The sequence below is a fragment of the Stegostoma tigrinum genome, chromosome 12 (genome assembly GCF_030684315.1).
Source record: "Stegostoma tigrinum isolate sSteTig4 chromosome 12, sSteTig4.hap1, whole genome shotgun sequence".
NCBI lineage: Eukaryota > Metazoa > Chordata > Chondrichthyes > Orectolobiformes > Stegostomatidae > Stegostoma > Stegostoma tigrinum.
Genome location: NC_081365.1, coordinates 76,687,357 through 76,711,273, shown reverse-complemented (window position 1 = coordinate 76,711,273; position 23,917 = coordinate 76,687,357). Strand labels below are relative to the sequence as shown.

At 42.9% G+C, this 23,917-nt stretch overlaps 1 protein-coding gene across 4 annotated transcripts in view; it reads left to right on the top strand.

Annotated features, from left to right (window-relative positions):
- mcf2la (mcf.2 cell line derived transforming sequence-like a) overlaps positions 1-23,917 on the top strand; it is a 187,699-nt gene that overhangs the window by 15,939 nt on the left and 147,843 nt on the right. The gene's annotated exons all lie outside the window — the stretch shown is intronic.

The following is a 23,917-nucleotide window of genomic DNA, read 5'->3' as shown; positions in this document are numbered from 1 at the left end:
ACTGACAGTTTTTATGGCTTATGTTTCATTATTTGTGACCAGAAGAGTAGAGAATGATCCATGAAAAGCAGGGTGTAACTGACTGCGTGTGTGTTGCATTTAGGATGTGATGACTACAATGCTAAGACATGTTGTAAACTTGACAGGTTCCGCTCCTACAGGTGATTTGTGGTCATGTTTAGTATTTCAGAGAAATCTTACTGTCTTCAGAACAGCTATGCATTTTGACTGTGCCAGACCATTTTTCCATCCGTATGTGAGCCACTACATTGAACCGAATATTGACTGCTTGATCATAACTGTAATGTGCAACTCAAACATCTATGGGTACCTTGCCTAAAATTTGAGTTGTACTCCAAAACAAGATATCATTTGAGCAGACTCTTAGAGAGATGATACATTGCTTAATGTCCCTAAAGGAGCCCTACAGTAAAACCATAAGGCCATAACACCGTAATAAATAGAAACGGGAATAGAGTGTTTCGTCTCTTGAGTTAGCTTCACCACGCTTCAGGATCCTTGTTAATCTGGGATTCCGTACATTCACTTTCTATTCCTTTCCTTATAGCCCTTGATTTCCCTACTGATCAAGACTCTATCAATCTGTACATGTCAGCCTTAAATATACACAAGGACTCTGCCTCCATAGCTGTCTGTGGTGAGGAGTTCCAGAGACACTCAATCCTCAGAAGAAATTCCTCCTCATCACAATCTTAAATTGGTGCCCATTTATTCTGAGACTATGCTGTCTAGATTAGACTCTCCCATGAGGGGAAGCATCCTCTCAGCATTGACCCTGTCAAGCCCCATAAGAATCTGATCGGTTTCAATGAGATCAACTGTTAATTTTTCTAAATTCCAATGAATAGGGTCCTAAACTGTTTAATATTTGCTCATAGGACAATCCTTCCAAACCAGGGAGTCATCATAGTGAATCTCCTCTGAAATGCTCCAGTTGAATAATATTGTATCTTAAATAAAGTACTGCTCACAGTACTTCAGGTGTAGTCTCACCAGCGCCTGGAGCGGCATGGTGGCTCAGTGGTTAGCACTGCAGCCGCACAGCACCAGGGACCTGGGTTCGATTCCAGCCTCGGGAACTGCCTATGTGGAGTTTGCACATTCTCTCCGTGTCTGTGTGGGTTTCTTCTGGGTGCTCCGGTTTCCTCCCACAGTCCAAAGATGTGCAGGCTAGGTGGATCGGCCATGCTAAATTGCCCATAGTGTTCAGGGGTGCGTGGGCTACAGTGGGATGGGTCTGGGTGAGATGCTTCAAGGGGCAGTGTGGACTTGTTGGGCTGAAAGGCCTGTTTCCACACAGCAGGGAATCTAATCACTTTATACGTCACTTTATACAGTTGTAGTAAGATTTCGCTACTCTTAACCTCCAACCCCTTGAAATAAGGGCCAACATTCCATTAGCCTCCCTGATTACCTCCTGCACCAGTGTTTGAGCTCTCTGTTTTCTGCACAAGCACCTTTCTGTTTTGCAGCAGTTTTTCTCCAGTTAGATAATACTCTATTCTTTTGTTTTTGTGTGAAAATTTGGCTATAGTACTTTTGCTGCCTTCTCCAAGTCATTAATGTGTACCTGGCAGTCCCAGCTCTGATCCCTGTGGAATCCCTGGTTATATGTTGCCAACCTGAAAAAGAATCTCTAATCCCCAGTTGCAGTTTCCTGCCCGTGCACTGACATCGATATACGGTCTCCAATACCATTGGCTGTTACCTTGTGAAATGCCTTCTCGAAATCCAAATACAGCATTGATTCCCATCTATCCATTCTGTTTGAGACTCCTTTGAGAAACTAGTAAAGTAGTCAGGCATGATTTCTTTTTTTTTAATGGAGTCATGATTATTCTGCTCGATTAGATTATAATTTTACAAATGTGTGGGAATTCCTTCCTTAGTAATTGATTTCAACATTTTTCCAACAATACATGTTGGGATAAGTTACCCACTTCTTGCACTCTCCCTTTTTGAATGGGGTTGTTACTTTGGCAGTTTTCCAACCATCCAGTGCTTCTCCAGAGCCTAAAGACTTTTGGAAAATTACAATCAATGCATCTGTGTAGCCACCTCTCTTAGAATCCTTGGATGCAAGCTGCCAGACCCATGGGGTGTGTCTGCCTTTAACCTCATTTAGCTTATCTAATACTACTTCCCTAATGATGGTGATGGTACTTAATTCCTTCCCCATATTCTTTTAGTACTAATGGGATGTTCAAAATACCTTCCACCATAAAGGATGATATCAAATATCTGTTTAATCCCTCTGCCATTTCTTTCTCCTATAATTGTAATGATTGAACAAGATCAACCAGTTGTGTCTCATAGAATGAGCCAACACAGTGTGGAGCTGGAGGAACACAGCAGGTCAGGCAGCATCAGAGGAGCAGGAAAGTCCGGGTTGGGATCTTCCCTCGCCTGCTACTAATGCTGCCTGACCTGCTGTGTTCCTCCTGCTCCACATTGTATTGACTCTGACTCCAGCATCTGGAGTTCTTGCTATCTCCATCTCTTGAATGAGTTTCCCGATTGGGGCCGTTAACCTGGTCCAATCAGGGAGCCCTGACTGACAACAAATATAAACAGGAGTGTCAGGGGTTCTGAGATAATGGGAACTGCAGATGTTGGAGAATCCGAGATAACAAAGTGTGGAGCTGGATGAACACGGCAGGCCAAGCAGCATCTTAGGAGCACAAAGCTGATGTTTCGGGCCTAGACCCTTCATCAGGAGGGTCAAGGCCCGAAACATCAGCTTTTGTGCTCCTAAGATCCAGCTTCGCACTTTGTTATGTTGGATTCTCCAGCATTTGCAGTTCCCATTACGTCTGTATCCCATCACCACTTTTTTAAACGTGCATAGTAAACGACTCTGACTCAGAGCCAGCTCTTAGGGAGCAGAGGCCCTGACACAATGTGTGGAGCTGGATGAACACAGCAGGCCAAGCAGCATCTCAGGAGTACAAAAGTTGACCTTTCAGGCCCAGACCCTTGATCAGAGAGGGGATGAGGAGAGGGTTCTGGAATAAATAGGGAGAGAGGGGGAGGTGGGCCGAAGATGGAGAGAAAAGAAGATAGGTGGAGAGAGTATAGGTGGGAGGTAGGGAGGGGATAGGTCAGTCCAGGGAAGATGAACAGGTCAAGGAAGTGGGATGAGGTTAGTAGGTAGGAAATGGAGGTGCGGCTTGAGGTGGGAGGAAGGGATGGGTGACAGGAAGAACAGGTTAGGGAGGTGGAGACAGGCTGCGCTGGTTTTGGGATGCTGTGGGGGGAGGGGACAAGCTGGGCTGGTTGTGAGATGCAGTGGGGGGAGGGGCTGAACTGGGCTGGTTTTGGGATGCGGTGGGGGAAGGAGAGATTTTGAAACTGGTGAACTCCAAATTGATACCATTGGGCTGCAGGGTTCCCAAGCGGAATATGAGTTGCTGTTCCTGCAACCTTCGGGTGGCATCATTGTGGCACTGCAGGAGGCCCGTGATGGACATGTCGTCTGAGGAATGGGAGGGGGAGTGGAAATGGTTTGTGACTGGGAGGTTCAGTTGTTTATTGCAAACCGAGCGGAGGTGTTCTGCAAAGCGGTCCCTAAGCCTCCGCTTGGTTTCCCCAATGTAGAGGAAGCCACACCGGGTACAATGGATACAGTATACCACGTTGGCAGATGTGCAGGTGAACATCTGCTTAATATGGAAAGTCATCTTGGGGCCTGGGATGGGGATGAGAGAGGAGGTGTGGGGGCAAGTGTAGCACTTCCTGCAGTTGCAGGGGAAGGTGCCGGGTGTGGTGGGGTTGGAGGGGAGTGTGGAGTGAACAAGGGAGTCACAGAGAGAGTGGTCTCTCCGGAAAGCAGACAAGGGTGGGGATGGAAAAATGTCTTGTGTGGTGGGGTCGGATTGTAGATGGCGGAAGTGTCAGAGGATCATGCGTTTTATCCGGAGGTTGGTGGGGTGGTATATGAGAACGAGGGGGATTCCGCTTGGGAACCCTGCAGCCCAATGGTATGAATGTGGACTTCACAAGCTTCAAAATCTCCCCTTCCCCCATCGCATCCCAAAACCAGCCCAGTACGTCCCCTCCCCCCTCTGCATCTCACAACCAACCCAGCTCGTCCCCTCCCCCCACTGCATCCCAATACCAGCCCAGCCTGTCTCTGCCTCCCTAACCTGTTCTTCCTCCCACCTCAAGCCGCACCTCCATTTCCTACCTACTAACCTCATCCCACCTCCTTGAACTGTCCGTCTTCCCTGGACTGACCTATCCCCTCCCTACCTCCCTCCCCACCTACACCCTCCTCTCCACCTATCATCTTTCCTCTCCATCTTCGGTCCGCCTCACCCTCTCTCTCTATTTATTCCAGAACCCTCTCCCCATCCCCCTCTCTGATGAAGGGTCTATGCCCGAAACGTCAGCTTTTGTGCTCCTGAGATGCTGCTTGGCCTGATGTGTTCATCCAGCTTCACACTTTGTTATCTTGTGATGGGATACAGGCCTTTGTGGAGTTATTTCAATAATGATTTCCCCAGATTTGTTTTCTAATGGACTTGTGTTCACTTTTGCTTCTCTCTTGCTTTCTATATATTTAAAGAAACTCTAGTTGTCAGTTTTTACATTCCTTGCTAGTTTGCCCTCAGTTTATTTTCTCTACCTTTTTTATCCTTTTAGGCCTCCTTTGCTGGAATCTGAATTTGAGTCTTTTGGGTTATCGCTGATTTCTGCCTCCCATATATGCTTTCTCCTTCAACTTAATTCTCTTTGATCTCCTTAGTTAGCCTTTTTTTCAGCTGTCTTCTATCCTGGTAAGAAGGAAAGATACTATTTTATTCTGAGTCATGAATTGCCTCCTCAAATGACTTGCTGTCTTTCCTGCTAAACTATCAACCCAGTCCACTTTAGCTACCTCTACACTCAATTCATTGTGATTTGCTTATTTAAAGTAATCACAGCGAAGGGTCTAGGTCCGAAACGTCAGCTTTCCTGCTCCTCTGATGCTGCTTGGCCTGCTGTGTTCATCCAGCTCTACACCTTGTTATCGCAGTTCTTATCACCCAAAGTTTCTCACTCTGAAACTGAATGTTAGATTCTCTCCTGATATAATTACTACCTCCTCTGAGATTTCTAATTCGATTATTAAACCAGATTCATTATCCATTACCAGATTCAGTTTAGCCGATTTCTCTGGTTAGCCCCATGACACAGTGCTGTAGGAAACCATTCCTAATATACTGTGAATTTGTTGTAATCACCCTTCCCAATCTGATTAACCTGATCAGCGTGAAGATTTAAAGTTACCCCCTAATTATTGCTATTCTTTTTGCCTGCTACTTAAACTTGTTGATTTTATGCCTGTTCCAACAATGTGGGGGTCTGTACACTACTCCTATCACCAATGCCATCTATCCTTGTTATTTCTTACATACACCCAAATAGCATGTACAACGTCTGGGTCCAAATTGTGTCCCTCAACTGTCCCCATTTCATGTCTTACTAACAGTGCTATTGTACTACCTTTTCCTTCCTCCTGCCTTTCTGAAAGGCCAAATATCGCCAAATAATAAATTCCGAGTTCTGATCTCCTTGTAACCATGTCTCCGTAATGGCTATGATAACATATCCATTTACCTTGACCTGTGCTGTCAGAATCTTATTTTAATGCATGGAGCTACAGACTATGAATCCTTTAGTCTTGCCTTTCTGCTATTTTTAATCATACTTTTTTTTGTATTGTGACTCTATTTGCCCTATGCCCTTGATAACCTGATCTATTGTCGCATTTTACTGATTTCTTTAATTATTACTGTCCTTGTTTCTCTTACCTTTGACACCTTGCCTTGGTTCCCAATCCCCTTCCATTTTCGTCTCTTTCTGACAGTCCTCTCCTGGTTTTCACTGCCTGCTTTTCCAAGGCTTTGGAAAATTGACTGTTCATAGCCAGTTTCAAGAAATTAAGCACACATGAAGCTGCAGCACCCGTGCTGTCCATTTCTCCCTAAAGGCATTGAGAGCATTGGTCCCTCTCTAGTCACCCTGGGTATGAACGTGACCATGGAAAAGTGACAGTCAGTTTGATTTTGTGATAAAAGCCAATGGTTTTCTTGTCACCAAATCACTGAGTCTCCCTCTACCAAGGTGTAGAGCTGGATGAACACAGCAGGCCAAGCAGCATCAGAGGAGCAGGAAGGCTGACGTTTTGGGCCTAGATCTTTCCTCAGAAAATGAAAGGTCTTTTCTGAAGAAGGGTCTAGGCCCAAAACGTCAGCCTTACTGCTCCTCTGATGCTGCTTGGCCTGCTGTGTTCATCCAGCTCTACACCTTGTTATCTCAGATTCTCCAGCATCTGCAGTTCCTATTCTCAATGAGCCTTTTTTTTTAACTATTAACTCCCACCAGTAAGTCACCGGTATACTAGTTTTCGTTTATTTTTCTCATGTCCGGAAGTGTAATCACCCCAACTGAACAGCTTTCCCACCCTCAAATCACTGTGACAGTTCTTGTTTATTCTTACGGGTGGCATGGTGGCTCAGTGGTTAGCACTGCTGCCTCACAGTGTCAGGGGCCCCGAGTTCAATTCCACCCTCGGGCAACTGTCTGTGAGGCGTTTGCACGTTCTCCCCGTGTCTGTGTGGGTTTCCTCCGGGTGCTCCGGTTTCCTCCCACAGCCCAAAGATGTGCAGACTAGGTGGATTGGCCATGTGGTTTTCAGGAATCTGTAGATTAAGTGGGTTTGAGGATTCGTTCTGGGTGGGATGCTGTGAAGTTCAGTGTGGAGTTGTTAGGCTGAAGGGCCTGTTTCCACGCTGTAGGGGTTCTATGAATTTAACCAGTAATCATCCAAAATCATTTTTGGAAGATTACATGTGAAGCCTGTTATGGGCAATGCAAATTATTAAATGTGAGGATGGGACTTTTAAATCAACCTGTTCAGATATGTGCTTACACTCCTCTGGAGCAGGTGGGACTTGAACCGTGAAGTCCTGACTCGGGAGTAGGAGCAGTATCACTGCCACAAGAACCCTATGGATTTTTTTTCAGGAAAATAGGTTAATTATTTTTTTAATCAACCTGTTCAAAGATATCATTATGCACCTCTGGGGTAGGTGAGATTTGAACCCAGATGTCAGAGTTTGTGGGTATGGACACTGGCATTGCATCTCAAGAAGGCCTGCATGGATCTATATATATCGGGGTGGCCACTGTCTGTGATCAAAGAAACTCGTAGTTCCTCAAGGAGATTAGTGACTGCCCATGGGTGTTGTACACGTTATTACAGTTGGTGTGAGGATTTTACTCTTAAAACTTTCAACCAATCCAGTCAGCCCATTTGTCCTGGATGGTAACACTTATGTGTTGCCGGAGCTGCACTCGGGAAATGAATGGTGTGCTGTCACATTCCTGACATGTGCCTTTTGGGCAAGCATGGTTTAAGGGTTCAGGAGCTGAGTTGCTTACTTCAGGATTCCTTATCTCTGACCCACTTGTCTGGTTACAGTGTACATGTCTGTATGTGATTAAATCCAGTAAATTTCTAGACAGTTGTAATTGCTGGATATTGATGATAGAGATTCTGTGATGGTAGTGCCATTGCATTTCAAGGGGAAGTGATTAGTTTGTCTCCTGTGGGAAATGGTTTTTGCAGGTGCTTGTATGGTACAAATTTTACTTGCCACTTAACCAAGCTGTTGTCCATATATTAATGTGCACTTATATGTTCTGCTTCAACATCTGAAATATGATGAACAAATCAATGCTGCAATCATCAGCAACATAGATAACAAAGTGTGGAGCTGGATGAAGACAGCAGGCCAAGCAGCAACTAAGATGGTTACACCTGGTTATCTCAGATTCTCTAGCATCTGCAGTTCCTGCTATCTCAGAAAGATTTCCATCCATGGTTGGACCAAAGCTGTAATGAGTACGATCTGGTGGAACTGAAACGGAGGATCATTCAGCAGGTTATTGTTATGTAGGTCTTGTAGCAATGGGGGCTTCCTTTTATCACTTTGATTGCAAATAGTCTGATGAGATGATAAGTGGGTGGCAGAATTTGTTCTGCTTTGTGAGAACAGAACACAGCTGGGCAGTTTTCCATGTTAACAGGTAGATGGCAGTGGCGTAGCTGTATTGGAACAGCTTGGTTAAGGTTGTGGCTAATTCACGAGGACAAGCTTTCAGTATTAATGCTGGGTTATTGTCAGTACCTATAGCCTTTGCTGTATCCAGTGACTTCAGTTTTTTTTTAAATATTTGGAACAAATTGAATTGACTAAGTCATTGACAGGAAAAGATGGAAAGTGATCATCCACTTACCACTTGTAAATGGTTGCCAATTCTTCAATCTTGTCGTTTACACCGATGTCCTGAGTGCACTCATTGCTGAGGATGTGGATATTTGGGGAGACTCTAAAAATGGTTAGGTGTTTAATTGTCCATCACTATTCACGACTCATTGCAGTTCCGCAGACTTTTGATTTGGATCTTGATGTGGAATCTCTTGATTCTGTCTAGCACACGTAATGTCTGCTGTTTAGCGTGCACATAGTCCTATGTTGTAACGTTACGAGGTCAACACCAAATTTTTAACTCCATCCGGTGTTACTCCTGCCATTCCCTCCTGCACTCTTCATTGAGACACTGTTACCTGACTTGAATAGAATAGTAAAGTGGGGGAAGTTCTGGTTAACATGTGGTTAGATACTATGACTGATACAATACCACTGAAAGCAAATGCTCAGTTTTCAGTTTCTGTATCTGTTGGAAATCTATTCCATTTAGCGCAGTGGTAGTTAGCACGTAGTGCAATTGAAGGTACAGATGAAAGATTCTCGACATTGTCACAAAGGCTATCTAGTAGTCTCCCCTTTAAACATGGACAGATATGTCTGTGACAGGTAGATTAGTGAAAACAAGGTTAACTGTTAATTCCCTCATTACCTGTTGCAGGTTCGCCTTGCAGATATATTGAGCCACTTTTTTGGCGTTGGCCACTGAAGGCCCCCACCCAGAACGATATTTGGTGCTTTTAGTACAAATTCCAATTGGAATTTAAAATGAAAGAGTGCTGATTCGTCAGCTGACGGACGGCATCGTGTGGAAATCAGGTTTTCTTGCTCCTGTTTGACCTGATGGGTCCACCTCCGTTTGGAGGAGATCTGGGGCACTCCAGCCTCAGTATGTCTCTGTGCTACCACATCCGGTTGGTCTCACCTGCTGCTGGAGGACATATCCTGAGATGGTGACGGCGATGTTTCTGATATGATAAACAACGATTCGGTGAGTGCACCTTGTCAGGCCGTTGAGACAGTTCTTGAAATTTTTTCCCAGGTGTTAGGAAGGGGAAGTTTGCAGGGTCGAGTGGGCAAGGGTGTTGTTTCGTATCGCATGGGTCAATGCCATGCAGCCCTCTTATGGCTTTTACTATTTTTGATGTTTCTGTAGCAGTTTATTCTCCAGCAGAGATTGAGAGATTGCTAGGCTACTTCCGAGGGTGGTCAGTTACGTTATGTGGGACTGGAATCACAGTCAGGCCAGTCTAAATAGTAATGGCAGGTTTTGTACCCTGAAGGACACTTTTGGACAGATGAGTTTGTAGTAACAATCTCTCAAAATCGACGTTACTGAGATTGGCTTTAATTCTAGATGCATTAATTACTTGAGTTTAAATGCTACCAGTTTGTGCTTTAGGTAGGAGCTGTTGCTTTGTTGGGATTTGAGCCCACCTCTACAGAGCAGTACACAAGGTTTCTGGAATACTGACCCACTACATTGCTGCCATACCCCAATATTCATTAACTCTGAGTTCTTAAATATAACCCCTTTTGTGAAGGAAACATTCATAAATCTCTTGACATAAAAAACCTGGGACAATTCAAAATGTTAATTGAAACAGTGATATTCAAAATTCTTATCAGGAAGAGTCTGGTCGAATGATGAATATGGAAGCACGTGTATGGAAAACAGCTGGGTGGAGATCAGCTGACTCATTGTCCCTTGCATAAAATACACCTGCACCCAATCAAATGTCTAGAATGGATATGTAAGTGGAAAGATAATTTCAATGGAGAAAAGTGTGAGGTGGTGTATTTTGATGAGAGATAGGGAAAGCAGCATACTCCCTGGAAAATGTGCATAGGGCTTTATGGGTGCAGGATCACGAATCTAGAAACACAAGTTCTTAATGCAGTTAGAAGTACAATCAAAACACTGGTGTTTATTGCCAAAGGATTAGAATTTGAAAGCTTTGAAATTTGCTTTCATTAGAAGAGTTTACAAGTGGACAAAATGAGCAGTTAAGTTAAATATATTTAATGCTTAATTAGGTCTGAGAATGCTATTTGTTTTTAATTGAAAAAGAAATTGAAAATTGTGCTTTGAGCAATAAGCATTTTAGTTTCAGATGGGACACTTTCTTGGCTGAATGTGGATGTGTAAAACACTTCTTCCTGAGAAAGGGAGATTGTTTAGGACTGAAGAAATAGATTACCTCAGTGTAAAAAGCTTAGCTTAAAAGTTCCTGACCAGAATTGAAACAGAAAAAGTCTAAATTCAATTGTATGAAGACTTCAAGAAGAGGCTGTCAGATTCTTAAGATGGGTTATTGAAGTCATAGTTAAATTAAACCTTGGAGATATGAACTAGAAGTGAAATGACTATTGTAAAGCTGTATTTTTGGGGTTAATGGGATTGCATTTTATTGTGAGTTTATATTTTGTGCTTTGAAATCTTTAAATTTGTGTTAAATGTAGCGTTGGGTTCTTTAGTTGGAAAGCTGGAGGTTACTCACGTAGGCTCAGTAAGCTCTGTGATTAAGTCACTTGCTATTTGCTTGATGGCTTGGGTAGAACTGTGGTTCATTTCTGAAGTGAGTCTTTCTGTTAAACTGAGAGCTGTCCTCTGAAGTGATTGCCTCACATTTGCCTGGATTGAACTCCATCTGCAATTTCACCACTCAACTCTCCGATCTATCTGTATTCTACTGCATTCTCTGACAGTCCCCTTCACTATCTGCTACTCCACCAATCTTAGTGTTATCTGCAAACTAGCTAATCAGACCATCTATACCTTCCTCCAGATCATTTATATATATATCACAAACAACAGTGGTCCCAACACAGATGCCTGTGGAACACCACTGGTCACAGTTCTCCATTTTGAGAAACTCTCTTCCACTACAACTGTGTCCTGCTGCCCAGCCAGTTCTCTATCCATCTAACTAGTCTCTAGTCTCTAACTAGTATCCGTCTAACACCCTGAACCCCATGCGACTTCACCTCCTCCATCAGCCTACCATGGGGAACCTTATCAAACAGCTCACTGAAGTCCAACTGTGTAGCATCTACAGCCTTTCCCTCATCTATCAACTTTGTCACTTCCTCAAAGCATTCTATCAAGTTGGCAAGATATGACCTTCGCTGCACAAAACCGTGCTGCCAATCACTAATAAGCTCATTTTCTTCTGAATGTAAATAGGTCCTATCCCTCAGTATCTTCTCCAGCAGCTTCCCTACCACTGATGTCAAGCTCACTGCTCTGTAATTACCTGGATTATCCTTGCTACCCTTCCTAAACAAGCGGACAACATTAGCAATTTTTCAGCCTTCCGGGACCTCACCCGTGCTCAAGTGTGCTGCAAAGATATCCTTTAAGGCCCCAGCTATTTCCTCCCTCGCATCCCTCAGTATCCTGGGATAGATGCCATCCGGACCTGGGGACTTATCCACCCTAATGCCTTTTAGAATACCCAACACTCATTTCCCCACACCCCCCCAACCCCCCGCCAAAATGCTGACTTGAAAAGTTCCAGGCAGTTCTCTGTGTCTGATTGTGTTCTTCTCAGACTTCAGTTCAGCTGCTCCTTTTAAAGTATTTTAGTTTTCAGTCCAAGGTTTGGTCCAGAAGTTTTAAATGAGAGGCTTTTTAAAGAAGTATTTTAAAATTTATAAGATTTTTGCTTGGTCCTACAGATCCTTCTATATTTACGAAAGAAAGGAGCTCCATATTTCTTTCTGAGAGGCGATTTTGCTCTGGGCTCCCTGAGAAATGTGGAGTCATACCTGTGTTTGGATTGTTCTGTGCTATTAAAAATATCAGAAAGGCAAACTAGAACCGCTTTTCACAGTAGTTAGTTGACAAATTCTGAAATGTACATGTCCTGACAGTTACTTAGCTGCTGTCAAACTGTACATAACTCCTGGGAATGTATTAGGGTGCCAGGGGTAGAAAGCCAGATGATCAGGGGAGCAGGGGCCTTGTAAGTAGGGTGCCAGCTGGGGAGGTCCTGAGTGCCAAGTAAGTAGGCCTTTAAATAAAGAATGTTGAAGTGTAAGGATGCAGAAATTATGCTGCAGTTATACAAAATCCAGATTAGACCACCGACTTGGATACTGTGAGCAGATCTGGACATCACACCTTAAGTGTATATTGGCCTTTGAGGGAGTACAACATAGGTATAAATTAGGTCTGCTTCTGTCATTTAGAAGGTTAAAATAAGGGCGGCACGGTGGCTCAGTGGTTAGCACTGCAGCCTCACAACATCAGGGACCTGGGTTTGATTCCAGCCACGGGTGACTGTCTGTGTGGAGTTTGTACATTCTCCCCGTGTCTGCGTGAGTTTCCTCCGGGTGCTCCGGTTTCCTCGCACAGTCCAAAGATGTGCAGGCTAGGTGGGTCGGTCATGCTAAATTGCCTGTAGAGTTCAGGGGTATGTGGGTTATAGGGGATGGGTCGGGGTGGGATGCTTCAAGGGGCGGTGTGGACTTGTTGGGCCAAAGGGTCTGTTTCCACACTGCAGGGAATCTAATCTAATCTAATCTTAAAAAAAAACGATCTGATTGAAATCTTCAATCTATTAATCGGAAACGACAGAGCCGTAAGACTTATATGGCGTGAAAACAGACCCTTTGATCCAACATGTTTGTGCTGAGCAGATATCCTAAATGAATCTAGTACCATTTGCAAGCATTTGGCCAATATCCCTCTAAATCCTGCCTGTTCATATACCCATTCAGATGTCTTTTAAATGTCATAACTGGACCAGTCTCCTCCATTTTCTCGGGCAGCTTGTTTGATATGCACACCAACCTCGGTGTGAACATGCTGTCCCTCAGATCCCTTTTAAATCTTTCCCCTCTCATCTTAAATGTATGCTGTCTAGTCTTGGACTCCCCCACACTGGGGGAAAAGGCCTTGGCTATTTACCCTATTCACACCCCTCACGATTTTATAAAATAAAAACAGTTTCCATGAGCAGAGGGTTTTGGGAAATGGGGCACTATGTGGCCCTAATTTTCAGTCTTAGGAACAAGGAGAGGCCATTCAGCCCCTTAAGTTGTTCTGTCATTCAATGAGATCATGGCTGATCTATGGCTGAAGTCCATTAACCTACTGTTGGCCCATATTCCTTAATTGTTGTTTATCAAAAATTTAAATATTATCTTTCTCAGCTTTAAAATTAACAATTGATCCAGTGTCCACTGCCATTTGTGGAAGAGAGTTCCAAATACCTGCCACTCTTCTATTGTGGAAGTGCTTCTGAACATCTCTCTTGAATGGCCTGGCCCTAATTCTGACACCGTGCCCCTTTAGTTCTAGCATTCCCAAACATTTGAAACCCTGTTCTGTGTTGGTGACTAGATTAAACCTATTTGTTTCTTTTTGTGTATATCTTAAAACAAACAGTTTGCACATTCAATAATCAGCTGTTACGTTTGGTTTCTTACCACTGTATCTTGTTTGGATCTAATTTACTATTAATTTGTCTGCTGTTCCGTGTCTTATTTTGCTTGTCTTTACCAAAAAGCCCCACATTGCCCTAATACCTCGACTTTCCATTTAAAATTTTTAAAACTCCCTTTACCAGATCCCTCCCTTCACTTTAGTCTGCTCAATTCCAAGTTACATTTTCCAACTATATTGAGTTGGTTCCTAAAACGACTTCCTGTCGTCTCTTTTTCTGAAGTTTTGCCCAGCTTTAACCATGCTCTCCTCATGCTAAGGATATGGTGGTATAATGTAAATGTCACTTCTTTGGTATTCCAGAGATGCAGATGGAATGTCCAAGCAGCCGGTTGACTTAAATTTGTGTAATAAAAATCCTAGAATTGAAAGCTAATCTCAGTAATGATAACCCTAAAAGTCTAGGTTTTATTCCAAGAATACATCAAGTTCACCTTCCCACCTTTTGATGGAAGGAAACCTTAACAATTTTTTCTGATGAAGGGTCTAGGCCCGAAACGTCAGCTTTTGTGCTCCTAAGATGCTGCTTGGCCTGCTGGGCCCATCCAGCTCCACACTTTGTTACCCTTGACTGGTCTGGAATATGAGTGACTCAGACTTACAGCAGTATGGATTGGCTTTTCTGTGTTCCAGGAGGATTGGGGCTGGGCAACAATCCGGTAGGTGCCGATAACATGTTATGCATCCACCTAGCCGTCATTTTAAAAGGAAATCTATCCCTCTTAAAAGGAAACTGATCCAGAAGACGCTGCTTTATGTTTTTGCTACAATTTGAAACCTAGGAAAATATATGGAGGGAGGTGAACAGTTGGAGAGATGTCAGGGTCCTGCAGGGATACCAACGGAGACCTACAAATGACAAAATTCCAATTGGACTGGGAGCAGGTGGTAAGGGAAGAGGCTTTCTGGCTCCATGCCGAAGGATTTGGCAGCAGTGCCACAACAAATGCTGTGGATATTTTAAATGAACTTGTTCACCTCTGGAATAGATTCAACTTGAACCCCAGCCTCCTGACCGCGTTTGGGTGGCCAGGGTCAGTGAACGCACCGTCAAACGACATGTCCAACCCAACACTCCTCCAGTTTCTCATGGTATTTAATGCACCATACCCTCAGCGCTTACCCATCAGCATTACCTGCTATTCAACATTTATGCCTAACATTCCAGCAATCTCGTCGTAGTGTGCTTTGCGTAACTTGCGCTTGATCTTCACAGCTTCCACTGACCTACTGAGCGGTGACAGGCCCATCAAAAGCAGACCAAAGCAGTCATTGGTGTTTTCTATAGGACAGGGTGGCACTCAATAGGATGAAGTAGAATACAACTGATTGAGGTCAAGGTTGCTAGAATTTCCTGAGTCTGACAAACAGGATGGCTCTTTGCATTATGGGGCCAACTGTGAGGCAAGCCACAACATTAAGGATGGCAGCGTATTATTGTCTTGTATACTCTTCTCAATTTCCAGCTGACTCTGTTCCATGCAGTTGATGAGTAAGGTACTCATGATATGTCCCATGCTGTTTGACACACTGTCACGTCACCCAGATCTCACCCTTTCTGGTTTCCAACTTTCAGACACTTGGCTGTCACCTCATCAGGTGTATGTGTTGCTTTTGCCTTTCAGTGAGTTCACCTTTTAAGGATTCCTTATGCTGCATGTATACTAATTGCAACACTCCCTTGCAGTCAATTTGCTTTGGGTTGCAATCTGAATGCTCAAAAGTCAGTTGGCTCTCCATAATAACAAGGTGTAGAGCTGGATGAACACAGCAGGCCAAGCAGCATCATTGGGCCTAAACCTGAAGAAGGGTCTAGGCCCGAAACATCAGCCTTCCTGCTCCTGTGATGCTGCTTGGCTTGCTGTGTTCATCCAGCTCTACACCTTGTTATCTCAGATTCTCCAGCATCTGCAGTTCCTATTATCTCTGCCTCTCCATAATGTCTACTTTGTAGCTTATAAGTTTGCTTCATTACTTTAAATGAGCTAAACTATAAATTATTAATAAATCTCTTGAGACCAATGCATTATTAGACTGTTATCACTCACATGACCTGATGAACAGTGGTGGAAGCCGTCATGCTCATGAGGCCTCTTGAGCTTGAACAGTCAGAAAACATGTTTATCTACAAGTGGCATATATATGATCATGTATAAAATTTGCGTTTAAAATGAACGAGGCATCAATTATTTTTTTTGTTTCAGTAACAGAGTGTTGAGAAAGCAGCATGTTGGTAAGCAAACAATATGAGGCTAGTTTAACTCACCTTAGAAAGGTAAATGATCAGTTGTCTGTGCTGGATCAATAGCATGCACTAAGGAAATGCCCAACTTTCTATTAATTTTCTAAGGCATAGAGTAGAAAAGGCCATTGACCGAGACATTGCATGAGCACAAAGGCTGATTAAGTTACCAAGAGCTCTGCTCTGATCCCAACAGACAAAGCAGAGGAATCACAAAAAGGATTAAAATAATCAGGATAGATAAATACCATCTGGTATTCCGAGATCAGTTTATACGTAAAGTGATTGACAAATCAGTTTGTTTTACATGATTAAACAATATTCTTCACACAGTCCCAAAGAAAATATCAATGTCATCATGCCATCCAAAACGTTTGTAAAAATTCGAATGATGTGTCCTTGAAACTGGTTGAAAATTGACTATTGGCATGCGCTAATATACTACTCCCGCAAATCCTAATAAACATGTACCAATAAACAGAGTGGTGGGTGTGTGGAATGCGCTGCCTGCAGTGGTAGTGGAGTCAGATACTTTAGAGACTTTTAAGTGACTCTTGGATGGACACATAGATGATTGTATAATTTAGGGTATACAGGATAGTTTGATCTTAGTAGGATAATAGGTTGACACAACATCATGGGCTGAAGGGCCTGTACTGTTCTGTGCTTTATATGTGGAAATCAATGACAAAATCCATAAATGTAAACTTGCAGCATGCAATGATCCACCCATTCTACATATAGGATCAGTAGTGCAAGATACAGTCATTCCACCTATAAAAATAAGGTCACCATAGTCCTACCAGACTACTAGGGCGGCTCTCTCATTACAGAGTGATGACTGGTGATGGTTTAACCTGAAGGCTAGCATGCCTTGGGGCAAGAGGTAGAAGTTGAGAAGGAGGGTCCTTCATGGTAACCTAGCTGATATAGGAAACTGGACCCATGTTGTTGGAACACTCTGCATTGCAATCCAGCCACCCAGCTAACTGACCACCTAGGCATCACAGATGTTCCACATCATTGTGGCTACAGAAGCAGCAATTTGAGATCTGCTTATATGTTGTGGTCTTTTATTAGTCGCAGTCTATAGAATCAGTCAGACATCAGACAACCGATCAAGCTCAGAAATTTTGCCTAACAATTCACTTCACAACTTAATATTGGAATATCCAGATTTTCCTCATGAAGCAGAATTTTAAGAGAGCTGTAGCGCTGTATTTGGAGAAGAATCCAAGCTTATCCATCGACCCATTCACGTAAATGCAGTAGAGATAGCAAGGACTGCAGATGCTGGAAGTCAGAGTTGATAAAACGTGAAGCTGGAGGAACACAACAAGTCAGATAGCATCCTCGGAGCAGGAAAGTCGACATTTCAGATAGGGACCCTTCATGAGGTGATTATACCTCCTTTCTAACCAATAGTCCTTCAGTCTTGATGCTCAGTCCACGCCCCTTCTGCTGGGAAGAGCACCCTTGGTAACTTCGAGGCTGTCCGATATACAGCTGTGACTTGAACAATCCCAGTCATTCCCAGACCGAAGGATCATTTGTTAGAAAGAGGCGTTGTCGTCGTCTGCCGAGGGGTCCCGACCCAAGACATGACTTTCCTGTTCCTCGGATGCTGTTTGACCTACTGTGCTCCTCCAGCTCCACATTTTGTCAACTCACATAAATGCAGTCTCGGTTAAAAGAGGATTTAATTCACGAGCCAGATGAAATGAACCAAGATGCAGTCATTTAAAGAGTTCAGAACACTGGTATTAGCTTGATAATATGCATCATAAAGAAGGATGGATCTTTGAGGGAATAGTAAGAATCCTTGATGCTGGAGGCAGAGATAACACCATGTTGGAGTTGGAGGAACAGCAGGCCAGGCAGCATCAGAAGAGCAGGAAAGCTGATGTTTCCTATCTGGACCCATTTCTGAAGAAGGGTCCCGGCCTGAAACATCAGACTTTCCTGCTCCTCTGATGCTGCTTGGCCTGCTGTGTTCATCCAGCTCTACACCTTGTTATCTCTGGATCTCTGAGGGGATGTTTTCATCCACGACACTTAAATGCAACTTAGAAACAATGCTCTGACAAAATGCCGCCTTGAGAAGAGCTAGATGTGAGATTTGTATGTGTAAATTTCTGGCCACCACACAACAGGAAAGATGTGATCCCATTAGAGGGTGTGGAGGTGAAATGTTTCTTAACATTGATGCCCAGCATAGTTACTGATGAGTACGTATTGTGCAGGAGTGTCAGGATTTCCTTTTATATTCGATAGCCAATTCAGATGATATGATTTTCATGCCTCCTTGAGGTTGTCGCCCACGATTTACTTCAAGCTCATGTGCGCAATGTTTTGTTCACTATACCAGGGTTCATTCCAGTGACTACTGACATTGCTGTGGTAGGAAGAACAAAGCAAGACCGTGACTACAATTTGTATTTCTTGATGCGTGTCATGCATTGTGGGATTGGTGTTCAATAGTCAGAAATATCAGAACAACGTCTGACAGATCAGCTCTTTCAGATCCATTTATTCCATTGTGGGCAGACATCCTGATCCAAGCAAAATGGAGGACATGATTCCTTGAGAATTTCTCAAGACAAGGATAACCTTTAAAGATATATCTAGGTCTCTCTGTTCACTCGTTGCCATATGTTCTCAATTTTTGTTCAAACGTCGTCATAACTAAAGCAATTTATTGAGAAAGCTCATGTTTTTCCAGAGGCACAAGTGGCATTAGTGCCTCTCCAAAGCACTGAAACAGCAGCCAAACTTGCAATTTTTGGACCCCAATGGATACCCTAGCGATAGATGCCTCACAGAGAAGCCTGGGAATTATGCATATTACAAAAAAAAGAGAATTACATTTTCCTCCAGCTCTGTCTATAGCACAGTCCTATTTGAATATGAGTGGGAAATAGTTTAGTTTTGGAGTCATATGTTTTTATACCTCTCTCTTTGGTCAAAATCTTGTGGCCAAGATTGACCACAAACCAATGAGATGGTTTGACAAAAACCATTAAATATTACACCATCGAGGTTGCACAACTGATAATGATCCAAAATTATAACTGAAAGGTTAGGTAGAAGCTGAGAAATCAGATGGTCACATTGGATAAACTTTACAGGCTACCCAAGCTGGTAAAAGGAGAAGTGCCCTTGATTCAACTAAATTTCATATAAATTAATAGACTCGATTTGCTCTTATAAATACTTAAACTTCATTTTGGAAAGTAGGGCCATGTTGTATGTGTAGTGTGGCTTTGAGAGTTATTCTTTTAACGACTTATTGTGCTGTATATATACAATATTGTGACACATCATAGCAGTCTGCTTGGGCTTTCTTTTGCTTCACTTTTGATAGCACACGGTTGTATGCATCTGGGTATTCAATCCTTAATTCACTGGTTGAGAACTTTGTCTTTTTAACGTCTCTTAAAAACATTTGACATCCACTCTTTTTTAACTGTGGATTTGCAGAAGAAAGCGAACGGAACCCAGCTGGCTGTTCCTGGGAACTCTTGGGTACCTCCATACAGGAAAAATGAGTACACACTTAAACGTTTTTAATGCTTTCTGTTTGGAGGTGAACACTGTTATTTGAAAATCACTTGAGGATCTCCATGGGGCCTCAGGAGAAGCCTGCTGTGTGGGCATATCCTGACAGTAGTTGCGTTGGCTGGCTTGCTAGACAGTCTCCTGTTGCTGTACACTCCTCATACATAATGGTTAGGTTAGGAGGAATAGGCCATGCAAATCTGAAAGCCTTCCCCATCATTTAAAAAGATCCGGGCTGATCAGTTTATAATGTTGACCCGCATTTCTCCTGCCCTGCTAATGGTTCATCCCTGTTGTTTACCTATAGTTATCCATCTCTGCCTTAAAAATATTCCAGGACTCTGGAATTCTTCAAAAAATAGTGGAAACCAAGACTTTAATGGTCGTCTGCGAGAAAATAATTTGCCTTGTGTCTGCTTTTAGTGGATAACCCCTTGTTTTTAAACAGGTGGTAGTTAGTTTCAGATTACAAAGAGAAATGTCCTCTGCACCCAGTTAAGTCCTAGCGGGATCTTGAATGTTTCAATCAATTTGAATGTGATTTTGTTTACATGTGTTCTGAAATATATCAAAAAGCTTTGTTTTCAGCAGTACAGGCAGATCACAGGAAGCAAAGCACCTACGGACTTAGAGACAGAAAGGTTACATAATTTGAGGCAAGAGAGTTTATTCAACAGTCTGATAACAGCTGGTAAGAAGCTGTTACTGAACCTGCTGGTGCACTTGTTCAAGCTTCTGTATCTTCTGCCTGATGGAAGAGGCTGTAGGAGATCATTACCAGGGTGCGATGGGTCTTTGACATTGGCAGCCTTTCCGCAGCAGCGAGCTGTGTCTGTAGAGCCCATGGATGGAAGGATGGCTCCCATGATGGTCTGGGCTGTGCACATCACCTTCTGTCATTTCTTACAGCCCTGGGCAGAGCAGTTGCCAGACCGGGCCGTTAAGTACCCGGACATTTTTGCTTTCAGTGGTGCATCTGTAGAAGTTGGTGAGGGGGCCTTGTGGAAATGCCCAATTTCCTGAGCCACCTGAGGAAGAAGAGGCTATGTTGTGCCTTCCTGACTGTTGCATTTACATGAGAAGTCCATTACTTTTCTTAATTTCTGCAAATACAAGCCTAGCCTGAGAAACCTTGCCTATCAAGATAACTTGACCATCTCAGGTATCAGTCTACTAAATCTTCTCTGAATTACTCCCATCATGCATCTTTCCTTAAATATCCTTAAAGATCTAACATTGTATCCCATATTCTAGGTACAATTTGCCAGTGCCACAAAACAGAAGCATAAGCTCCTTACTTATGCATTCCATTCTCCTTGTAATAAACAGTAACATTTTATTGGCTTTTCATAATTACTTGCTGTGCCTACGTAATAACATTTTGTGATTCATGCACTAGGGCACCTAAATTCTTCTGCATCTCTGCTATGCAATCTCTTGCCCTTTAGATAATGTGCTTTTTCCCCTCCTTTGTCAAAATGGATAATTCCATATTTTCCCAAATAAAAACTGAAAGAACTGCAGATGCTGTAATTCAGAAACAAAAACAGAAGTCATTGGAAAAGCTCAGCAGGTCTGGCAGCATCTGTGAAGAAAATAATCGGAGTTAACGTTTTGAGTCCAGTGACCCTTTCTCAATAGTTCTGAGGAAAGGTCACCAGACCTGAAACATTTAACTCCGATTATTTTCTTCACAGATGCTGCCAGACCTGCTGAGCTTTTCCAATGACTTCTGTTTTTGTTCCATTATTTCCCACATTATATTCCATTTGCTGGATCTTTGCCCACTTGCTTAACTCATCTCTGTCCCTTTGTTGCCTCCTTATTCCCCCTCCACAATTTTTACCAATCTTTGCTCCATCAGGTGAGTTATGAATCTTTCCTTTTTAGTTCCTTTTTATTCAGTCATTTATAGAAAACGCTGAAAATTTGAAGCCCCAACATTGATCCCTCTGGCAGAATCACTTGTTAGATCTCACCAACGTGAAGGCGACCCGTTTATGCCAACTCTGCTTCCTGTTAGCCGGCCAATTTTCAATCTGCGCTAACTTCAGTAATATGAAAGATTGGAAAAGTCATTATTGCTTTCCTTGGAGAGGAGAAAGTTAAGAGGATATCTGATCGAAGTTTTCAAAATCATGAGTGAACTAAACATAATGGGTGGGGAGAAACTGTTTCCACTTGTAAATGGATTGAGAACCAGATGACAAAGTGTAGATCTGGATGATCACAGCAGGCCAAGCAGCATCTTAGGAGCACAAAATCTGACATGTCGGGCTTAGACCCTTCACCCAAAACGTCAGCTTTTGTGCTGCTAAGATGCTGCTTGGCCTGTTGTGTTCATCCAGCTTCACGCTTTGTTATCTCGGATTCTCCAGCATCTGCAGTTCCCGTTATCTCTGAGAACCAGGTGAGACAGTTTTCAAGTTTTTGCCAAGGGAGGAAGCGAAAGATGAGTGAACAATTTAAGTGGGAGAGATGATGGGAACTGCAGATGCTGGAGAATCCAAGACAACAAAATGTGAGGCTGGATGAACACAGCAGGCCAAGCAGCATCTCAGGAGCATAAAAGCTGAAATTTTGGGCCTAGACCCTTCATCAGAGAGCTACAATTTAAGTGTTTAGTTAGGTTATGACCGCACTATCTGCAAATATGGTGGAAGTGGGATAATTTATCATTCAAGATTATTGTTATTATTATTAAAATAGAGTTAACACACAGGGTTATGGGGGAAAAGACAGGAGAATGGCATTAATGTATAACAAAACCATGTTGGCTCTCCCCGATTACCTTGAATTTTTTTTAAGCAGCCTTCTCTAATATCTGTAAAACAGCTTCTGATGTTTTCCGCGATGACAGATGCTAAACTGACTGGCCTGTGATTTGTTGTTTTCAGTCTCCCTCCCATTTTGAATAAAGGAATTACGTTTTTGACTAATGGAACTGTCTCCAAATCTTGGGAAGTTGGGAAAAATAAAATCAATGCATCAACTATCTCAATTGCTATTTCTTTAAAGACCCTAGGATATAGTTCATCAGGACTCAGAAACCTATTAGCCCACAGCTCCAATAATTTTCTCAGCTCCACTTTCCTAGTGATTGAGATTTTCCTGATTTTTCTGTCATCCACTTCCTGATTTATTGCTGCTTCTGAGCTGTTGTTTGTATTCTATTTACTGAAGATTTAATGCAAAGTACACGGTCAATTCATTTGAAATTTCCTTATAGTATATTCTTAAATCCCTAGACTTATTTCCATAGGACTGACCCTCATTGTTGACTATTTTAAGAAAAACATTATGGAAACTCTTGCAAATCTCTCTCTTTATATTTCTGGATAGCTTTCTGTTTTAATCTGATTTTGCTTTCTTTATACACCTTTTTGTCATTCTTTCTGTTTTAATCTTCTGACCTGCTACCTGTTTTGCATGATTATATGATTTTTCTTTTAAGTTAGTGAATGAGTACGTGCAAGGTTCCGAGTTTTCACATTCCAGGTGAGCCCTTGTGTGCTGTTGCTTGTTTATTAGAGGTGGATGGGAATGTGGTTTTGAGCCCACAATCAAATTGGCCACAAACATCATAAAATGATAGAACAAGGTAGAAGAGCTGAATCCTCCATTTCTGCTCTGAATTTGTATATTCGTGAGTAATTATGAAGGACCATGTTCCCACATGGGGTGGGAGAAGGCCATCATATTGAGTATCCATTCTTCGGTACCTTGACTCCATTTCCCTGTCCTCTGCAGACCCAGAGACACTAGGTGCCTGTTGAAGCCTCTGTATAGATAGGCCAGTTATAATCCGATTGAATGGCAGAGCAGACTTAAGTAACTGAATTGCTTATTCCTGTTTGTGTTTCTTATTGTGGTCTTAAATCACCAAGATGATGGTAGAGTAGGGTGCTGCAGTCGGAGCTCTTCTGTTCACTTTACCTATTTTTCCCTTTTTTTTTAATCTTTCCTCTTTGTGGTTTTCCCTTTTTCTCCCAACCCCCTGAAGAGACGAGTTGCAATGTGAGCAGGCTGAGTCCTGCCGCAGATTGGAGCGAGTGGGCATGGGTCAAGTCCTGCAACAGAACCAGGATGGGCAGCATGGCCTTGTGCTCTGCAGCCTGCAGGCTTGGGCTGTGAGCCTGGAGCAGTACGGGGAAGATACCCCACAGCGGCCGTTAGAACTTGCCTTAGAACACCGTAATGTGTTTATTATTTTCCTATTTTTAAACTTATTTTTAACTCTGTAACTAAGCAACTGCTTTTGTCTCTCTGCTGTATCCAAGAATTGTACCTGGGTACTTGTACCTAAGGTGCCATCATAGGAAGGTAGGCATTGTGAATGTTTTTCACTGCGCTCCCATAATGGAGTACCCGTGACCATAAAAAGGA